General features: G+C 40.8%; 1 long non-coding RNA gene across 1 annotated transcript; it reads right to left on the reverse strand.

Annotated features, from left to right (window-relative positions):
• Window positions 1-630: 630 nt before the first annotated feature.
• Window positions 631-4,721, reverse strand: LOC115306273. Its single transcript, XR_003915286.1, has 2 exons — window positions 4,580-4,721; window positions 631-743 (listed from the first exon to the last, which is right to left on the reverse strand). It is a non-coding gene; the product is annotated as an uncharacterized LOC115306273 (long non-coding RNA).
• Between the last annotated feature and the right edge of the window lie 824 nt (window positions 4,722-5,545).

Here is a 5,545-nt window from a genome sequence, read left to right on the forward strand (position 1 = left end):
CTGTCTCACATTCAGATCCTTTATCCATTTTGAGTTTATTTTTGTGAACGGTGTCAGAAAGTGGTCTAATTTCATTTTTCTACATGTTGCTGTGTGGACTTATTTTAGAGGGAAGTCTACAGCATGTGCCAAGTCCACCATTTTGAATAAGCTCCACAGTTTTTCTTATTTATCGTCACCTTCCTACTCTGTCCTGCTAATATCCTGTTATCTCTTAATACTGTGAGTCACTTTTATCTTTTATCACTATATCCTGCTTGTATAATATCTGATAAACAAAAGTTTCTCATAGACTGGCTAGAGAATCTTGGACAGGTTCTCAACTTTCTACTCCTCTACAGGAAGAATTTAGTGGTATTAACAGTACAAACCTCTTAGAATTTTTGGTAGTTCCTTTAATCTGTTTTTGTCCACTATTTATTTCAAGTCAAATATGTGCAATAAAATCAGTCTCCATACAAACTCTTTGTGTCCACCTTATCTCAAGAAAATTCATAGCAAAAGCTAGAAATATTATCTTTTCAACTACTTTCCACCACGGTATCCAGAAAATTCTCTCTGGTATCAATCATAGATCCTCGGCCTGTTTAAATCTGCTAATTTCCTAGAGTTTATAATGACATTTACAACTGCATCTGCAGTCTTTTATTATTCCTCTCCAGAGGCAAGTTGATCTTACAAGAACACATTATCCAGGACTCTCAGTTGTCATTTCCAACTCATGCTAGAAGTTTCCATGACAGCTAAAGGAAAAACAAAAAGGGAACTTAATGAGTCATCTAGGGGTTCAAACAAGGTAAGCAAGCTCTCTAAGGCTCTAGGCTGTCCTGTCCTCTTTCCTTGGATCTATTCTCAGACGGAGTCATTTTACACTGTAGTCCCAAGAAGCTTAACCCACACACAGGCTTTAGTGTTTAACGTTCACAATGAACGGGGCCCACACCCTTCTAGAATTTGTGTGTCACAGAAAAAAACAGAAATAAGAACCCTGGTAGACGCTATTAGGACCAATCCCTTATACCAGGGTAGAGTGCTTTGATGGGTGAGGAGGATCTGAAAGGAGGGAAGACCACATGATTGACATCCCAATGTATGACACAAAGTGGAGTAAATGCACTTCTCTAGGAAAACAGTGGCTCCGTTACCAGAAGCAGGAGTATCGGGCAGGACAGGAACAACAGACGATCAGTACAAAAGGCAACACAGACGAAGGCAGTTAAGAGAGGGAGTCATGTTTCCTGCCATTAATTCTTTGTTTAGGGAAGCTCTGTCTGAAACTTTGCTTTATCCCCACATGAGTCCTATGAGTTACTTATTTATTCACTCATTCATTCATGTAGTCCAAAGCATGTATTGCATGCCTACTGGAAGCTTGGAAATAATGGGGAACCCGAGTATGGTCTCTGAGCGCTGAGAGTCAGGCATTGTCTATAAATGATATAGGTATAATTCCCTGCCCTCATGAAATATATAACTTAGTTCCAGTGTTACCTATGTTACAGACACATACAGAATTATTTCTAACATGTAACAGTGCAGCCGTATGAAGAATAGTGCCAGGACTGCACAGGCGAGGGGGTGATGAGCATGCCTCTAGAGATCGGGACTGGAAGAATGACCATTCTCTTTTGTCAGAGAATGTTATGAAAAGTTTTTTTTTCCACTAAACAGGAACAGCTTGGACAATGGGCTTTAGGCAGGTACATATAGTCAGTATGATCCTTACCTAGTTTTGGAAGCGGGAAACCCATCAAAAAGACACTTTTAGAGGCTAATTTAGTGTGAGCTATAGAAGTTTAGGCTATGCCGGCAGACCCCTGGTTTCATTTCTAAGTTATTTCTATACAAGTTGATCTCTTTAGTTGGATTACATCTACTTTCTGGCAGAGACCAAATCTTACTCTTCCTTGTTTTTCTAAGTGTGCCAAGCCCTTCCCAGGAGCCGCTTGGATCATTATCATTGTTCACTTCCTAAAAGAGCAAATCTTTCCTGGCAGCACAGTGGTACAACTATTAACATATGTCTATATTTTCCTTTCTCTTTTGAAGCTTCCATTACCAATAGGTAGTAATGAAAACTACAGTGTTGGTCCCTAAATTTTTCATTTCTGAGTCACAACATGACAATATTTTGTGACACACTCCTCATGGGCTTTTGCAGACTTGATGGATCTTAGAGTCTGTAATATCTGAATATAATCTCGTGAAAGAGACCATGTCTTTACTACATGCCATTCAGTCACAAATAGCTCTAATTATTAGCTATTAGCTAATGAGTGACTTTCAGTTACTGTGGTATCCAGCTTCCTCTCTGGCAAGTGTAAAAGGCGTCTTTATTTCATTTAACACACACAGATTGAACCAATATAGTCTGGGTGTTTTCTAGGGAGCAACACAAGGCCTTCATAGTTAGGGAGCTTCGACTCTAGCATTGAGCAGAACAGGTAGAAATCACAAATAAACCTAACTTAATGAGATCATCTTAGATAGTGATACATAGTCACATAAAAATGGAACATGATAAGGAAATTAACTAACAGAGAGATGAAGGGACCTATATCTAGTTTGTGTGGTCAGGAAAAATGATCTCTTAGGAGACACTTTCCCTAAGGCTGGATTTAGAATCCATTGAAAGATTTTATCTAAGGGAGTAAAATAATACAATTTACAGTTTCAAAAAATCAATCTGGCTGCTGTATAGGGAATGCCTTGAAGAGCTTTCAAGATTATAAGGAGAAAGACCAGTTGTTGCCTAACTCCAGGAGAGAGGCAGGATCACCTGCACCAGGATGATATCGATGGAAGTAGAGAAGAGACAGATTATCTACATATAACAAAACATGACAGGACTTTGAGAGAAATGGATGAATAAAGAATAGCTTCTGCCTATTGTATGGGTTTTGCTAACATTTTTAGAATTGGAGAAGACTAGGACAAATGTGTTTTGGAATATAAATCAAGAATTCTGCTTTAATCATGGTGAGTTTGATCATTCCTAGATAAGAGAACAGAGTTAAGTAGGAGATTGTTATGCAATTCCTAAACTCAATCAAGAAATCAGAGTTGGAGACAAATATTTAGAAGTCACTGAAATTTTAGGCAGTATTTAAACCAGAGAGTGGATATTACTCAGAATCAATGTATAGAGCAAAGCAGTGAATAGGGAATACCCTAGGGTATTCAAAATTTAGAGGCCACTAATAGAGGTGGAATGGTCCAAGGAGAGGGGGAGAAAGTCTCTCGGCAGGCAGGAGGAAAGCACAGAAAGTCATGTCACACAAAGGAAAGTGAGGGTCTTAAAGAAGGTGACTTCCACTTGAATGCTACCAAGAGATTCAATGGTCTGAAGACAGACAAGTGGCCATTATATTTGACCACATGGACGTGACCTTAACAGCAGCCGTAGAACACGAGCCAACATGGAATGCATTGTAACAGAGACCATGAGGTAGTGAGGACCGTGAACAAACAATCACATTTTGAAGAAGGTTTTGTTCAAAGGGGAGAAGAACTGTGACAGTAAGTGAAGGGTACTGTAATTTCAGGGATGAATTTACACGTACATATATAGTTACATACATACAGGTTTTTAAATTTTTGTTCACTTTTTTTTAAAGATGTAAAGTATTATTAGAGCCTGGTCTTCTTTCCTCAGGATAAAAAGCTATAAGCTAATGACTGTAACAATTTATTTTCTCTCAGGTCCAAACTTTTCCTTCAATATGCTCTCTGCAATAAAGGACAGAATGCTCTCAAGCAGGCCCCCCACACAGTGAGCGCAGTGTTGAACTTTCTCAGTAGAGGGCGCCAGAAGGACCTCCCAGGAGGAAGGCGCTGTCCTGGTGCAGCCGGGGCGCGCACTGGGTCGCTGTTGTGGGTATGGGGCCGTCTGGTGGGGCTCTTCCTCAGTCTTGTTCCCAGAACCTTGTCCATCATTTGAGGCCTTGCAGCCTTGCTCTGGACGCGTGATCATCTGCTCTGGCCTCTGTGACACGAAAAATGACACCACAAAGCGTCCTCGCTGTGAAGACCTCCTGCTGGTCTGGGCACTGACTCCCTCCACAGGTCTCCTGCACAGTTTGCCTGTGCCCAGACCCCACCTGCTTTGCCCACCATGCCAGTGCCTCTGCTTGCCAAGCACCTGCCCCCCGCCCAGAATCACCTGTACCCAGAACACACACACAGAGTGTTTTCTGCTTGCCTGGCCACAGCTCATGAGCTGTGGTCTGGGAAAACCAGCAATCTCTCTTACTTTCACCAACAAGGCCGGACCCTCCGTCATGGGAGGCTCCCTCCCAGGCTGCTCTTTTATTGGGTTCCCTCCCTCTACCCTAAGGACACTATGTGATTTCCTTATATATTACAGTCACTCCTTTACCAGAGTTTAATAATTCTCTATCCAGGACTTCCTCAGTCTAGTTCACTGTATCATTTCTACTTTCTGGTTGGATCCAAACTGATACAATGACAAGACAGATTATAACTACAGGAATTCAGCACTAAGAGGTACTTAAATATACCAGTTTTTGAATCATTCTCCTTGGAAGGGTCCTCATATATGTAATTAAAAGACACTCACCTTCTCAGGGTCTTCTTAGTATGTTCCTTACCACCCTTGCCTCTTGATCATGGTTTTCATTGGAAATCTTCACCTCTTTCTTTCAGGAGTAGTTACCCATTGGTAAGAATCCATTCTATCCAAAAGGTTGGATACCAGTCATTTTTACCTTTTCATCCTGTTGGGAGACAAACTTGCATTTGCTGTGTACATACTCAGCGATCATCTTAGACAGGAAATAACCACACTGAATGTCAAGGAGTCATAACAGCAGTTACTTCTATGTTTAGGATGATTCAGTTTTTGGAAGAACCCAAAGTGCAAACTTCAGAGAGCTGTTCTGAATGTATTGTCCTATCTGAGCCTATACTTTCTCTCAGGATTTATACATTACAAACATATTTCTCTTTCTTTTCTTAAAAAATCTCTAGGTTACATTCTAAGTTTTAGTTCTAAAATTATAGCCCTCTGTGTTTTCTTTTTAAAAATCTGCCCTTTAACAAGACCTCCAGGGCCTCTTATCCATTCTTACCTCACTAGAAAAGTGATCATGGAAAAACCACTTTAGTAACAGAAAACAACACAGGCTATTCCAGGTTTCCATGGTTTCACAACTCTTGTCCATTCTGACCTTAGCATCTGGACCAGTCTATGGTGGCGCCCGAGTTAAGGTAAATGGTCCTTCACTTCCTTGCATTCTCTTTTCTTACTCTATTGCTCCTTACTTCCATTTCCCCTCCCTCTACTGCTTTCCAACTGTAATCAGGATAAAATTCAAACTCCTTACCGTAGGTTGCAAAGGCCGTCCATGATCTGGCTCCTGTTTTCCTCTAACTTCTCCCTCCATGTTTCCTATATTGACAAAACTCCGGGCATGATGATTCCCTGTTCCTTAAATAAACCAAGCTCCATTATGTCTCATGGGTTTTGCAATTGTCATTTTTTCTGTCCCTGTTTCTCTCATGGATGCCTCATTTCCACTATTTT

The sequence above is a fragment of the Suricata suricatta genome, chromosome 11, assembly GCF_006229205.1.
Source record: "Suricata suricatta isolate VVHF042 chromosome 11, meerkat_22Aug2017_6uvM2_HiC, whole genome shotgun sequence".
Lineage (NCBI taxonomy): Eukaryota > Metazoa > Chordata > Mammalia > Carnivora > Herpestidae > Suricata > Suricata suricatta.